Source organism: Podarcis vaucheri (genome assembly GCF_965113315.1).
Source record: "Podarcis vaucheri genome assembly, chromosome: 7".
Lineage (NCBI taxonomy): Eukaryota > Metazoa > Chordata > Lepidosauria > Squamata > Lacertidae > Podarcis > Podarcis vaucheri.
Window position 1 is genome coordinate 37,038,518 of NC_138765.1, and position 16,745 is coordinate 37,055,262.

At 44.3% G+C, this 16,745-nt stretch overlaps 1 long non-coding RNA gene across 1 annotated transcript in view; it reads left to right on the forward strand.

Moving 5' to 3' along the window:
* Positions 1–15,669, forward strand: part of LOC309538033 — a 34,054-nt gene extending 18,385 nt beyond the window's left edge. The window contains exons 2-4 of the long non-coding RNA XR_014222090.1: positions 9,233–9,368; positions 11,370–11,457; positions 13,570–15,669. This is a non-coding gene — a long non-coding RNA (uncharacterized lncRNA). The remainder of the gene's footprint in view (positions 1–9,232; positions 9,369–11,369; positions 11,458–13,569) is intronic.
* Positions 15,670–16,745: the final 1,076 nt, after the last annotated feature.

Consider the following 16,745-nt stretch of genomic DNA (forward strand, 5'->3'; position numbering starts at 1 on the left):
CCCTGCACAGCAGTGAAGATTCCTTATGGAGTTTGCACCCCCATCACAGGGGCAGCAGAGGGCATTTTGACTCAGGTTCTGAAATGCCCCAGCCTGTGCCAGCTTACAGGAGAGACACAGCTTCTTGCAGTATAGTAACGCTGCAGAGAGCTTGCTGGGGAGATCATGCATTAAAAAGAAAGGACTCAAAAAGTACTTAAAGGTTTTAATAAGAAAAACAAAAACTCCATTTACACTAAATACATTAACAAACCAAACCAAACCAGACCCAACAACCAACCCATCCCCCAGGGTAATGGGAGAGCTAGGTGCTGCTCCTTATATACTCTACCCAAATGCTGACACGCCTTAATCAAATACAACTCAGCAGCACCTGCTATGTTTCACAGCTGTAAAGCTGGGTCTCGTTATCTTGCTCTGGCCCTTGCTCCGGCCCCTTAAAGACATACACATGGAGTGGAACAATGATGAACCTTTACATTTAAAGAAACCATTCAACATTTCCCCTGCGGTTCATCATTGTGGAACAAAAACATAAAGCATACTTTGTACATGTCTTTCATGTGTAACCTTTGGAAGTGCTTTTGTAAAAATGTCTGCAATTTGATTGTCACCTGGAACATATTTAAATACAACCATTTCATCAGCAATTAGTTGCTTTACAAATTCTAAACGTAATCTTAAGACTCTAGTGCGCTGCGTATTGGTCTCTGAACGCAGGATAGCAAGTCCACTCTGGGAATCAAGGTAAACTTTTGCTGGTAGTGTTACTTGCATCTGTAGGTCTGCAAATACTTGCAGATACCATTCTACATCACGAGTGGCCTGAACGCATGCACATAATTCACTCTCTGTTGTAGAGAGACAAATAATGGTTTGTGTCTGGGACTTCCATTCAAATGGACAACCGTTGTAACAAAACACCATACCAGACACACCCCTGCAATTATTTTGTTCCACTGCATGAGATGCATCGCAGAAAATTTCAAAACCTTTGTCAATACTGGATGTAAACTGCAACCTATAATGTTTGGTATGTTTAAGGTACATTACCACTCTCTTAAGAGCAGAGAAACATTGTGTAGTGGGCTTTTCCACAAATTTTGCCAGAAAGTGAAAAGCATAAGTTATATCTGGTCTTGAGATTCTTTGAATGAAATTTAGCTTGCCTATAGCAGAACGATACAAAGTTTTGTTAGGAAATGGCTTATCTTCACCTGTAAAGGTGAAACCACACACCATAGGTGTTTCCTTCCCATTTGCATTTTCTAAACGTAGCATTTCAACTAGATCATCAATTTTTGCAGTTTGATGAACCAGAAAAGATCCATTTTTGCCTTTCTCAATTTGCATGGATAAGTAATTTCTAGCTATGCCTAATTCCACCACATCAAATTTCTTCTGTAACTGTGAAACTACCTGTTCATATTCCTGTTTAGTTTTTGTAGAAATTAACACGTCATCTACATACACACATATTTTTGTTACAGAGTTTGCCCTTTCCTTTATAAACACACAATTGTCTGCATTTCCTTGTGAAAAACCAATATCTAGCAATTCTTTTGCTAAAGTTTGGTGCCAATTCCTTCCACTTTGGTGCAGACCATAAAGGGATTTATTTAATTTGCATACCAAACCTTCAGCAGCATCTATGCCTTCAGGGACACGCATAAAAATTTGTTCTTTTAAATCTGCAAACAAATATGCAGTTTTTATGTCTAGGTGATAAACAGAATGTCCACGTTGTGATGCATCTTTTAACAAAAGCTTAACTGTTTCATATTTTACACTTGGTGAATAGCACAAATCATAATCTTCGCCTGGAATTTGTTGAAAACCCAAAGCAACTAATCTCACCTTGTACCTTACAACTTCATTTTTGTCATTCATTTTAACTCTATAAACCCATTTTGAATCAATAAGTCTCATATCTGGGGTTTGTGATACAAGAGACCAAGTGTTATGCTCTTTTAAAGAAGCTGTCTCAGAGTTCATAGCTTTGTACCAATTTACAGCTTGGTGCTTAGGTAAATTCTGAACATCATTGTAGCTTTTTGGCTCAAAAACCGCCTTATTGGCATACACTGTATTAAAATGTTCATCTGCGAAACGTTGTGGCTTCTGCCTCTTTCTATCTGAACGTCTCAGTCCGGAAGGAGAGTCAGACTCCTCAGACTTAATGGGACTAAGTGAACTACTAGTTTCAGGTTGTAAATCATCACTGTCAGACTGAAGAGGTGCCTGCAGGCTAAGCTCACGGTCAGAAAACTCAAGAGAATCTAACCTCCCCTCGGGTGCCTGTGACTTTAAATCCTCAAACAAATTATCAGATTCAACAGGCTTTTCATCTTTTCCCATTAATTCAGAAGCACCATTTTCTCCTGCTGCTGCTGCTTCTTCCTCTTCTTCCTCAGTATCATTTATACCATCAGTATCTTGGAAAACAGCAACTCCATTCCAATTTACAGTTTGTATCATGCTTCTGGTAATATGAAATTTGCCAGTTGCTGGTATGTAAATTCTGTACGCCCCCTGCTGGTAGCCCATTAATTTCCCCTGAACACTACGTTCACCCAATTTCTGCTTAGCAGGATAATGCATAATTACATCTGAACCCCAAATGCGTAGGTATTTCAGATTAGGGCGTTTTTTAAACAGCTTCTCATAGGGGGTGACATCTAAACCAGAATGATAACTGCGATTTCTAACATAACAAAAAGCATTGAGTGCTTCAGCCCAAAACGCTTTGGGCAGATTAGCATCGTGCAGATAAGTTTTAACCCCTGCCTGCAGGTCACGCTGCACAACTTCAACAAGCCCATTTTGCCAGGGACTTCGGGGGCAAGATAACTCATGAGTAGTCCCCTGCGCTTCCAGGAAATTCTCAAAATCCTCAGAAACAAATTCCCCACCCCGGTCAGAAAACAGGTTCTTAATAGGTTTGTTAAAGTGCGTTTTTACCCAGTTGCAAAAAACCTTGTACTTCTCAAATGCTTGGGACTTCTCAGCTATTGCATAAGTCCAACAATATCTACTATACTGGTCTATGAGAGTAAGCCAGTACTTTGAACCTCCTAATGATGGTGGGAGTGGCCCAACTAAATCACAATGTACACGCTCAAATGGCTCAGTTACTTTCCTATCTGAGCACCTACCCTTGCGTGCAACTTTAATCTTATTCTTGCAACAGGATAGACATTGCATAAAGAATTTGCATGGTTTTAAGTTGAGGCCATTGACAATATTCTGTGTCTTAATTACATCAGCAAAATTCAGGTGTCCCAGAATTCTGTGCACCATGTGGACACACCCAGAATGTGGTCTTACATTCCTCAACCCCTGGCTTGACTGTGCTACTCCGCAATTTATAGGCGATTGGGAGTAGGTGCGAAAATACAGTCTATATAAACCATCAGATTCCCGGGCATACAATAGACGTTTGTTCCCCTCGAAAAACTCACACATTGACTTTAAGAAACGCACAGTTATCCCTTGATGAGCAAAACACCTTACTGATAATAAATTGTCCATTGAGGGGCAGTAAATGCAGTTCGCTATTGTAATGTTTAAAGAGTCAAGTTTAACAGTACCCCTGCCAAGCGACTGCAGGACTTGTGAATTGGCTAAATGTACATTACCAATTTCCTCTTCGAAAGAAATAAACAAGCTTCGATCATTGCAAACGTGCTGCGATGCTCCTGAGTCGACAACAAAAGACTTCCACTTGGCACCTTTAGGTCTTTTACGATCTGTAGTCCGAGCATGAAAAGCTCGCGGCTCGTTTCTGTCTCTACTATACGATGTCGGCTGCTGGGCTGACGACCGTGATTGACGAACAGAAACAGGCTTGGGAGTACTTTGCTTTCCTTTGGATCTGCAGTCCCTTGCAAAATGTCCTTGCTTATTGCAGAACCAACAACGCTTTGCAGCTTTAAATGCAGTTGTATCACCACAGGTTTGCATATGGCGTTCCTCATTCTTTCTGGAAACAGGAGTGCTTATGGCACAAGCCTCCCTTCTATCCAACTCGCCCATTAATCTTGCCGTTACCCCTTCCACAGTTAATTGTGCTGGTGGAACGGCAGATATCTGGCTAGCTATACCATCAAAGTCCTCATTAAGGGAACAAAGGATGATAAAAACATACTGAATATCAGGTACCTCCATGTCCCTTCGAATTAATTCGCTGCGTATTGCCTCCAGACGTCTAAAGTGTGCCGCCAAATCACCACCAGGCTGCAACTTCCTCTGGTACAACTGCTTGAAAAACGTCAATGCAGACGCTGACTCTTTTCTAACATGCACTGCTGCAAGACTGTCCCACATTTCTTTGGCAGTTTTCTTATTTCTTATATAGACTACTTGCTGGTCGCTGACTGCCAAATTAATTATCGCCCTGGCTTTTGCATCTCCTTTCGACCAAGCATTAGTTACAGGGTCAGGAGGGTCATCAGTTACATAGGTCCATACTTCTCTAGAGGTCAAAAGCGCCTCCACCCGAAAAGACCATAAACTATAGTTCTCATCTGTTAGCTGTGGGAAGACCAGAGCCTTCTCAGCTTCAGGAACCCGGTCAACCATTCTGGATATCTTCCAGACCCACAAAAACTACGCTAACAGGAGAAGGAGTTTTCAAACCTTTCTCAGAGTCCAAAAATATGCAGTCATCCACTCAGCAGCTGGGCCCATAACCAAAACCCCCACCCACTCACTTCCATATTCAATTAGGGTTAAAGGAAGACTATTTAAACATTAGCCCAAAATGATTTGGGCCTAGATCCACGCTAGGTGTTCTCCAGTTCAGCCAGGATCAGGTAAGGGCCAATTGACCAATCTGGGGGCCCTGGAATAAGTGCATGTGGTGGGTCCCTATCAGTCAGACTCTTGGCTCACCTGTCTCAATATTATTAACAGTGACTTGCAGCTGCTTTTCATGGCTGCACACAGGACTTGTTCCCAGCTCTGTGTGGAGATGTTTGGGACTGAAGCTGGGAGGTTTTGCTCCCAGTTAATAATAACACCCAATTATTCTGAATGCATCCCTATGCAATAAATCCAGGCAAGTTCAAATGAAAAAAAGAAACTAGCAGATAAAGGATAGATGTTATCTCCTTGTCTGGCTTCCTCCTGTGCTCCTTTTCTGCTTGTGGGGGTTTGTAAAAAGGAGAGAATTCTGAAGAGGGATCTCCATTACCTCAATCAGTACCACTGCATTCTTCTTTTTCCACCACATTTTGCATCCAGAGAGGGGGCGCTATATGACCAAGCCTCAGGACAAGCCAGCTATAAATATTCATAGAAGGAAGGTTCTGCATTCTGGGAATTTCCCAGAAAGTTTTGAGGGTGTAGAAACAGACTCCCTTGAAAGATGGTGGACTCTCCTTCATTGGAGGTTTATAAACAAAGGTTGGATGTCTATCTGTCAGGGATTCTTTAGCTGTTATTCCTACATTGCAGGGTGTTGGACTAGGTCCTTTCCAACTCTACAATTCTATGATTTCTTAGGTATTTTTAGAGGGTCAAGTCATACTGTTAGATCATTGCCACTGATCAAGCTGCAACAATCCCTAATCTCCTTCTACATGCCACAAGGTCTATTTCTCAAAACGAGATGACCAGAATCTCGCTATGGTAGCGGAGAATAAACAGGGTATTACTTTCTCAGCTGTTGATAGAGGCAGCTATTTCCAACTTTATTACATTGTGCACTTGACCCTCCATGACCTTTAATAATTCACCTTAAAACAATCATAAAAAAGGATGAAAGAGAGGATGCTTCTATATCTTGGGATTGATTTCCTGCCAGTCTGCTCAGCAGAGACAACTCTCAGCAGCATAAACTTTGGCCACCTTGCAATGAAGGCTCAGCTGTCTCCAGCTGCAGGGCCCCCAGGAATATCTAGGATGGGTGAGAGGAAGACTTTCAGGCCAAACGGGGGGCTGTGGAAGAAGTGCAAAAAGGAAAGTTTTTCTTCCTCTCTCATAGCACTAGAACTCATGGGGGTCCAGGGAAGATGAATGTTGGAAGATTCAGGACAGAGAAAAGAAAGTCCTTCCTCATGCAGTGCATAAAATATGGAACTTGTGCCCACCGGAAGCAGAGATGGCCACCGACCTGGATGGCTTCCGAAGAGGATCAGACTGATTCATGGAGGAGAAGGCCATTAGCCATGATGGCTGTGCTCTACTCTACAGAACCACCTGGACTGCAAGAATCGCAGCTAAAGAATCCCTGCTTAAAAGCCTCCACTAAATCATAGAATCATAGAACTGTAAAGTTGGAAGGGACCCTAAGGGTCATCTGATGCAATACCCTGCAACACAGAAATCACAGCTTCTCCCCTTCTCTTCCATCAGCAAAACCTTGCTTCCTCTGTAGGTCACTCAGTGGGCATAGAAACTTCCATGAGTTGCATCTCACAGAATTCTGCCTGAACTTTAAACTCATCCTTCTGCTGCCCTTTGGGACGCAGCTGCCCCCTTGCCTTCCCCTTGGTTTGACACTTCAGCTCATAATCTCTCTTGCCTGTGACACCACAGTTTGGTTTCTGTCTCGCTCTAAAGCTGATGGCCATCCATCCTTGGTTTAAAAACCTCCAGTGAATAATAGAATCATAGAATATTACAGTTGGAAGGGGATCTCAAGGGTCACCTCACCAAATCCCCTGCAAGCACCCACCTCCTTCTGAGGTAGTCCATTCCACTGCCAAACAGCTCATATCATCAGGACGTTATTTCCAGTATTTACTCAGAATGCCGTTTCTTGTCACTTGAATCCATTAGTTTGAGTCAGAGTTCTCTTTGGTTTTGGAAGGAAGAGGCATGTTCAGAATCAACCCAGGGGAGACTATATGAAGTCTTTGCATTGACCAGGCCTGGTGTCAATGCTGGAAGAGTGGTGGCTGCCTCTTCTTGTCCTTGGCCAACCTTCAGCTGAGGCTGGGGAGCAGACCATCCACAGCCCAGCTCTGGTGCCTGGCATGGCCACACTTGGTGGCTCCATTGCATCTCAGTCATTATGAAGGGTTGATCAAACAAACTTCCTGGAACTCATATGGATGGTTATGATGGCACTGAAGAATGGGAGGGAGCAGCTCTGAGTGTGCTGGGCCCAGGGATACTCCATGAAACGTGGTTCAGGACCGGTCCAGAATCCGAAGGTTCCGCTAGGAGCCAGTCCGACAGGGCCAAGGCAGGACGCCAGGCAAGGACAAGTGCAGGATCTAACATACAGCAGTGCTGCTCCCACAATCTGGGGCGGGGTCCGACAGCCTTTTATCTTTGTTGGGGTAGCGGCCGGTCCTGATTCCCCGGCGACTCACCTCCCTGTTTTGCCTGAAGGTGAGCACTCCTCCTGCGAGTACTCAGGTCTCTCCTTCTCTCAGATCTTAGTCTCTGCAGCTCAGGAGACGTTGGTGGGTTACTACACCCAGGGACCGCCTCAGCCTCCCTTGACCAAACTGGTAGTGGAGCAGCTGTAATTGATGGCCCAGCTGAAAGCAACGAAGTAATCCCCGCATCTGGAGTCATGGCAGGTTCAGGCCCCTGACTCGGTCCAGCTGGTGTTTGTTGCAGGGGAACCTGTACAGACTGCGACTCTTTAGGATCAGGCCCCAGACTTGGTTCAGATGATGCCTGAGGCAAAGGATCCGGTGCAGACTGAGCCTCCTCTGGTTCCAAGTCCCAGGCCATCACACTGAGATGCTCTACATGTGAAGACTAACTGATAAGATTTTCAGATTATTTATATCTCCCCAGAAGCCAGCAAGTGCCCCCTGCAGGGCCTTTGGGGCTCCATTGTCCATAATGCTAATACTGGCAGCCTGTGGCTAGCAAGAGAGCAGCGAGTTATTAAACTGGAGGTAACATGTACTAAATTCAAATTAAATGTGGGGAAATAGAAGGGGCTGTTTGTGACTTTCTCATAAATCAGCCAGCAGCTGATGTGCCGTTGTCAAATAGCACATTTATTTTGATCTTTTAAAGTGAGTATGTGTGTTTGCTACTAGAACTGGGGGGCGGGGGCGGGGGAGACTTTAAAATCCCTTTCCCACCAATAAAACTAAAAGTATTTTGAAAGTTTAATTTAATTTATGTCACAGTTTAGATTTATTGCAGCTGGGACAATGGAAATAGACTGATCGGTGTTTTGTCAGTTTCGGTCTCTGGTTGCCAAGGCAGCCGCAGCGATTGTTGAAAAAAGAATATATGAGGAGAAACAAACCGGCAAATCCATGGCAGTTTGGCGGATTCCAAGAGCAAGATGGGTGGAGGAGCTGCACTGAACACCAGGCCATGCGCAAGAGAAATAATAAACAACTTTCACTTTGGCATTCCACATTCTGCATTAAGAAATGGTGCCTCTGTGACCTTTGCAAATTATACAGATTGCTGACGAATTTATCATCTTGCAATTTATTTTGCGATTTGACTATTTAACCATACTTTCAGCTAGTTTTGCTAGTTGTTGAGAAAAGCAAGTCCTAACCTCTAGAGATAATAACTTAGAAAAGAAAACTCAATTTCTCAGGGAGTTAAGTATAGCAGTTAATACTACATCTCATGTTAACAATAAAACAGAGTTTTAAAACTTAAAACAAAAGCCAAACCCAGTTTCTAGCCTTATGGCTTAATAGAACATTTTGCATATATACCATGAAGAAGTGTGTGGCATCAAAGTCTAAGACACCACAAAAGGCTTGGAAGCAGGGTGGAGAGCAATGGTCAAGTGGTGAGCAGTCTGGACTCCTGACAACTGAATCCCAGAACCTGAACATCTTTGAAAATTTGTAAAATTTTAAATCTGCGCTGGATTAGAATTCTGTGCATGTTTGTAAATGGCTTGCTCTGAAAAGAGGGTTTATGCAAGGACCGCAAAGAAAACCTGCAAAATGAGCCTGTGGGTTTTTGGGATGTGGGAGCAACAGAAGAACGTGGAAGATCCTTTTTCCGTATCTGAATTACCTGAGAGCTTAACATTAAGGCAGGTGGGATTTTATCTTTTTCATTTCCATTTCCAATCCACATGGCTGCAGCTGATTAAGAAATGTTTCCTTCTTCTTGATTTAGGTATTACAACCTACTGGTGTTTCCACTACATTGTTTCCATTTGTTCTCCTGCAGAAAACAGGTTATATTCTCTGCTGATGCATTCCCAGAATCAAAGCCCCCATCACTGGAAATGTGCACATGGTGTGATTGGACTAACAGCCGTGGTTGTTTCTTGTTTCAGGTGGTTCAAATATCTCTTTGCTTGGTGTCTTAAAATACATATTCACCCGGCGCTCTTTCTGATGCCTGCATTTTACATGAATTGCCCTTTGGAAAGGATGCGCTGTCAAGCTCCCTTGTTATTTCTGCTATTGCTGGTAGGTGTAATGTTAATGTAATCTTGCTATATTTATAGTACTGTACTGAAATATTGGGGCTTTTTCAGTATGCTGCTATGTTGCACTATATTGTTATGCAAGTGTTCTTACAATTATTATTGTTAAATTATTGTTAAATTTATTAATCCTTTTCTTTTGCCGTGGGCAATTCGAAGTAACCCATGAAAAGAAAGGAAAATAAAATAAAAGACATGTGTTTATTAAAACCGGGGCTGGGGGGGGGAGTTTGATTTTGAAATGCATTCCTGCTTTCTTTGTTGCAAGTCATTTTGAGAATGATTCTTTATACGGAAAGATGGCATACAAATAAGATGATGAAGGATCTGAAGGGAGGGCCAGCTCCTGGGGGAGCAACTCAAAAGCTCTCCATGTTGCTGCTTTTGGACAAGGCCTTTGGATTCCTTACACCACCAAACAGAGAACAACAAGCCAGGAATCACATGGAATTGATATGGAAAGCACAGCTCCTAGGGGCTAGTTTTGTCATCATGGTGCCCTTGAGATATTGTTGGGCTCTGACTCCAACTAGCATGGCTGATGATCAGGGATGATGTGAGTTGGAGTCCAACTGTGGGTGTGGTTACATTACTGCCTTAAAGTTCAGTGAAGTGCTACCCCTGTGTGTGGGGTTCACAGCTCTTCCCCTACTTCCAGCTGTTCACATCAGCATGACTTCATTACCTTTCAATCTGTGAACACACTAGGTCAGGCATCCCCAAACTCGGCCCTCCAGATGTTTTGGGACCACAACTCCCATCACCCCTAGCTAACAGGACCAGTGGTCAGGGATGATGGGAATTGTAGTCCCAAAACATATGGAGGGCTGAGTTTGGGGATGGCGGCACTAGGTGGCATTGATGGGACAGGGACATATTTACCCTCTGCAAAGGTTTTCACATATTGGCTAGAGATGAATCAGGAACGGCTGAAGGACTTGAGCAGTGTGAAGCTCGTCTGACAAACGACGTCAAACCGCAGCATTTTATAACCAAGTACACACTACAGTAAATATGCATTTTGGATAGTATTGTGTGAACATGGATTAAAAAGCCAGTGCTGGAAAGGCAACAAGTGCCCATTCAATGGGGGTGTGACCATGAGCAGAGCCAAGGGGGGGGGGGAGGCAGCTGCCCCTCCTAAATCCTGTAAATAAAAAAAAATACTTAACTAAAAATGGAAATTGTAGAAAGATTTTGACAGTTTTTTCTGAGCACTTGGGGTCAAAATAAAGCAAGTCCCCCTAAATCTTGACTATCTAGCCAGGATTTATGTTAGCGGGTCAGGTAGTCAAGATTTATGTTAAGGGGGCAGAACACCCACCTGTCACCAGCCCCTGTTTGGCTCTGTCTAGAAGTTTCAGAATGAAATGTCTTAACAACAGTTGTTTTGCATTACATTACTTCTGCTTGGGGAACAAGACCAGTAGGTTCTGTTAGGTCTCCTGCGCTCATTGTGTGGTCTTGGACAAATCATTTTCTCCCAGTTTTACTTCCATGTCTGTAAAACGGAATAACCACTACATGTTTTCCAGGGTGAACACACTAGAGATTGCATAGCAAATAGCATTTCTATGGGGAAGTGATTAGTAATACATTCTTGGCTTCAAACCTGGTTAGTGTTAGTGAAAGCATGTTGCGAACGTGTTTGCCTTAGATTCTGTTTCGGAAATGGATGAGTAGGCTCAGCCAATCTGTCTTCCATGGCTAATTGGCAAGGCGCTTGTCTTGGCCTCATTTACTGTCACCAAAGTCCTGAAATGTTTTCATCTCTAATTCATAATGAATTAGCCTTTCATTATGCTGAAAAATTAAAATTTCATACGAAATAAATATTCATTTTTGAATGGCGGATGTGTCCCATCTATCTCATGTACAAAACACCCATTTGACTTGCGAGTGCTCATTATGAATTTTTGTTAATTAGAAGGCTAATTGTGCTTACAACAGTTTTCCCCCAGACCCACCAATTCCTTTCTTGCAGCTGGCAAGGGGACAACCAGATGTGTTTCTGTGTGTAATGCTGCTATTACCAGAAAACCCATCTTTCTACTGCTGAAAATGATATGAAGGTGAATTACATAAACCTATATAGTCCTCTTCAGGCTTAAACTGCCCCCCTTGCCCCCCCTTAGTGTAGAATGGGTGCCCCCCTCTGCCCCAACCTTCCTGCTATGAGAAGTCTGAAGGGAGCTTCTCAGCATGTTTATCTGAGGACAGTTAGAAGCCTCCCTGCATTATCAGGGTTTCTGATCACAATAAAGTCTACATATTAAGATGCCTTAATATGTACTACAGGACTACAGGAAGCAGCCACGAGGCGAAGACAAGACCAGGAGAAGGAACCTCTCAGGGGAGCGGGTCATCCAGAGGAGGAGAGCTGTCAGAAAAGCTTCTGAGCCTCTGTGAGAGTTGGTTATGCCACATTCAGCCAATGTGGTGGCCCTCTGTGGTGGCCCTCTGTGGTGGCCCTCTGGATGTTGTGAGACATGGGTGGCACTATAGTCTAAACCACTGAGCCTCTTGGGCTTGCCGATTGAAAGGTTAGAAGTTCCAATCTGCATGACGGGGTGAGTTCCCGTTGCTCTGTCCCAGCTCTTGCGAACCTAGCAGTTTGAAAGCATGCCAGTGCAAGTAGATAAATAGGTGGTGGGAAGGTAAATGGTGTTTCCGTGTGCTCTGGTTTCCGTCATGGTGTCCTGTTGAACCAGAAGCAGTTCAGTCATGCTGGCCACATGACCCGGAAAGCAGTCTGTGGAGAAACGCCAGCTCCCTTGGCCTGAAAGTGAGATGAGCGCCCAAACCCCATAGTCGCCTTTGACTGGACTTAACTGTCCAGGAGTCCTTTATCTTTACCTTTTACCTGTGGGACTCCAGCCCCTGTCAGTCCCACTAAGCACACCTAATAGTCAACCAACAAGCAGGACTTGGGTACAAAACACTCTCCTCTCCTCTGGTTTCCAGCAATTGGTATTCAGAAGCAGAGCTTGGCATCAAGGCATTGACAGCCCTCTCCTCAATGAGCTTGTATAAGCCACTTTGAAAGTCATCCAAGGGCTCATCCACACTTGCATTTCCTCTGCTTACATTTAAGTGTCAGGAGCTTGTCCTGGCAGAGGACACATGCCTGACTGGCATGTTCCCTCCCTCCTGGTCATTTGTTCGGGAGCTTCAAAAGCTTTCTTCTGCCCAAACATCACAGCGACTGATGTCAACAGACATCGGCACATTTAGGGATCCGCAGAGTTTTCACAGCTTACGTAACAGACCTCAGCAACTCAGCATTTTGGCTAATCTACTTTATTTACATACAAACACACATGGAGCACTGCAACATGGCTCCCTCTCTCTCTAGCATCAGACAGCAAAGAGAAAAAGAACAAAGGACAATAGTCCCACTTCACGGAACACAGTAACACAAACGTCCTGTTTCCGTCACTTCCCACTCTGTGGAGTCAAAACATACACCGTGTAATAGACAAAAATCCCATGACTGCAACCATGGAGCAGGAATTCTAACATGTATGTTATGTATTTTATCTCAATGTATGCAAGTCAAAACTTATTTTGTCTTAACATTTGCATTTTGCAAAACTTTATGTGCCTCGTTTGAGCAAAAGTTTGGAGAAGTTTGCAAGATCTGGAGGACGAGTCTGTCTCAGTCCATGCATCCATATGGGAGATTGCACCCTAAGTCAGCTTCCACTGGGATTCTGAGGATTCCAGTCCCTCAGACATCTCTCTATTCTGTCCTTGTCTCAGCACTAGTCTGTGGAGGGAATTAGGCACGCTGAATATTCTGGGGAACACATTGATGGGCACAAGGTGGCACACTGCAGTGGAGGGAGGGATGGACTGCTGGGCTTTCAGACCAACATTGGATACTTGCAGGGATTTCTAAAAAGGCTGCTTGGAAGATCTGCTGTGAAATGCTCCGTCTCTTGTCTCCGGTTGGAGCATCTCACACACCAGATGGTGGCCAGATGCAGTCCAGAGCTGAAGAGATTGTATGAAGCTACAAGGGAGGACAGATTCAGCTGACGTTCTGCAATGTGCTCAGATCAGAATGAGAAATATGTGCAGGCTTAAAAAAATCTTCCTTCAACACAAAATGCACCACTCACATCCTTTCAACAAGCATTTAGTTATGATCTGATTTCCGTTTTTTAATTTTATTTTTGCAGGTCACTTCAGGACTCCTTTGGCTGTGGGAAGTGAGGAACACATCTAGTGAACTGAACAACTTCAACACACGTGTTGAGGTTGCTGCCAAGTTTCAGTTTGGCAAAAGGCAAATCTACAGATTCCAAGTCCTGCGGAAAGTAGGCTGGCACACTGGTCAAGGCAAGCAAGTCTGCTGATGGCAAGAAAAGCCCATAGGCATAACAACTTGTAGATATACAAGAAATGGATGCCAATGTATTAGGAGGTATTGTTTGTGCAATGGATTCAGACTGTGGTGCACAGCAACCTGACAAATGTGTGGTTTGGTGCAGAAAGCCACACAACCATCACCATGACAGTTGACAGCTTGTCCCTATCCTCCTCAGCCCCTTCTTCCCCACTAAGGTTGCAAAACCAACACTGAAAGTAAGGAAGAGGAAGCTGATAGGTAGTATCACCACTGGACTGGTTGCAGGTAAGAAAGCATGTAGGTGTGAACTCACTGAGGACAGACTGATGCTGGTGGGTAGGGTAAGATTTTGCCCCAATAGACCAGCCTTTCCTGCTCTGAGCTTCTCGAAGGACCTAAACTCGCTCTCATATGAGGCACTGATGGCCACCTACTTGGATGGCTTTAAAAGAGGATTAGACAAATTCAAGAAAGAGAGGGCTATTGATGGCTACTAGCCATGATGGCTCTGCTCTGCCTCCACAGTTGGAAGCAGCAATGTTTCTGAACACCAGTTGCAGGAAACACAGGCTCTTGTGCTCAGATCCTGCTTGTGGGTATCCCAGAAGAGGCATCTGGTAGGCCACTGTGAGAACAGGAGGCTGGACTAGATGGTCCATTTGCCTGATCCAGCAGGACCTTACGTTCCCATATTCTTACAATCAGTGTGGATGTGAATTAGGAGCCCAGGCCCCCTTGCTTATTTTTGAGGCACTCGCTGTTGTTCTGTTGTGTACCGGAGCAAGGAATAAAAGAAGAAAACACTAAAGATGGCCTTTTCTTTGAACAGTGTGTGGCGGCTTTTCTTTTGCAATCCAAATTAAATCCCCTCTACTCTGCTACATTGGCTCATTTGCCTCTGCTGATTACAATGACTTGGCCATCTTTAGCGATGATTAGAACAGTCAACCCATTAGAAGATTTTCAGTTGATCATTTACTTTTTTAACCGATTCATCAATCAAGCAATCAATTAGAAACCCTTCAGTATCTGAAAAGGGCACTTTCCACGGTTAATGAATGAATATCCCTTGTTTGTCTTCCTGGCTCCAGGAGGTTCCTTGACCCATATGATAAAACTGCAGGGCTGCTGTTTGTTCTGTGTCACCCTGTGGATTGATGCCATGAAATGGTTCCTAGATAGGGGCTGCTGGACAGACAGGGGGGGTGTCAGACTAGATCACCTTTTGGTCCTTTCTAGTCCCATAATCAGATCACCTGGGTCCAGTTCACAAGACACAAACATGCTCACCAGGAGCTGACTGCAACAGCAAGAGATAGTTGGGCAGATCACCAGGTTCCATTCACCATAGATTCCATCACTCATGCTTGTTTCTGATCTTGCACCACTTTGGCTGATGCATAATCCTGCCCCTGCTTTTTGCATGTAACAGCAACATTATTTGTGCATGCTGAGGGTGCAATTGCACAAAGTTTGTTTGCTTGCTTTTTTAAAACAGAAGCGCAGGTTTCTTTCAAAACACAACCCCAAAGCAGAATCCCGCAAGGAGGACAGCAGCGGCACATTTGTATGAGAAATGGGCAAAGGACATGAGCACAACACATTTATATCTATGTAAGTCTTATGGCTTCCCCCTAAAGGATCTGGGAATTGTGGTTTGAGGAAGGCACCACGAACCCTCCACTACAGAGCTCCCAGTCCCTCATCTCCACAAAACAACAGTTTCTGGGTTCCTTGAGGGGAGGGAATGACCAGACACTATTGCAGCCGAACTCTGAAGGAGAAAGTAGGGATGCTGGTGGAAATGAAGCTGGTGGAAACACGGTCGAGTTGCCTCTGAGCATGTTGCGGTCAGTGTTGAGTTGTACATCTGGGATGACGATCCTCAGCCAGTCAGCTTGGCAGGTATGCTTCAGCACTGAAGAGCACCTCTGGGTCCCAGGAGGGAACTCACGTGCCCCCCCGCCCCACCCCACGGAGCCAAGGCTTCTGACACTGTGTGTTTATCCTCTCAATTTACTCCCCTCAACAGCTGGTGCTTGTATAAACTTTGCGCAGAGATTACCGGGCCCTGCAGGCTCTGCCTGGTGCAAGCATTTTTCAAACAGATCAGTAGCTTATCCTGTTTCAGTGTCAACATCTAAATAATTTCAGCCCCTGAGCAGTGTGAACAGGAGTGTTTACACTCCGAAGCTGACCTAAAACAAATGTTTATGGAGGTGACTCCCGAGCGTTGAGCTAGAAAGCTGCAGCGGCGGAAAGCCCTCTCTGCTTGCAGAAGGCACAACTGGAGCAGATGCTGGAAGTTTGTGTGTGTGTGTGTGTGTGTGTGTGTGTGCAGATGGCCTTGACCTCTGCATTTCAGTGCCTGAATTTAATGCCTCCCCTCCCCTTTATAGTGTCCTCCGGGTCTCACTCGACAGTACTTAATAGCCCTCATCTAAACTTAGCTCTTGAAGTCTGGGCTGCTTGTAAGTGTTAAAACTGATAGAATTCTGCCATAAATTTCCTGCCAAGATATCATCCAGGTAGTCAACAAGACCGGGTTCAAATGCTGCCTGATTGTTTTTATTATTATTAGTGTGTGTGCTTGTGTTAATTTATCAAAGGCAAAAGCCCCCAACTTCAGGCAACGCCATAGAATCATAGAATTGTAGTGTTGCAAGGGACCCAAAGGCTAATCTAGTTCAACTCCCTTCAAAGCAACATCACAGTCTCATGTTGCAGCGCTCTCCTGCTGAAGTCAATGCTGAAATGGAAGTGCTTAAATCTGGCTGGATCAAACCCGCTCTGTTTAAAATGTAGCTAAAAGGCACGAGGTGGAAACACCATCCAGCCTGAAAGACAGGTGTAACATTAAATTAAATTAAAAAGTCAGCGTCAGGAAAAGAGGGCAAATGGACAGATAGAATGAAACTTAAGACAGCGTTCTGAATGCTGCCTAGGCTATATGAAATTAATAACGGAAAAGACAACATTTCTGTGAAGACACGCTGCTGATGACAG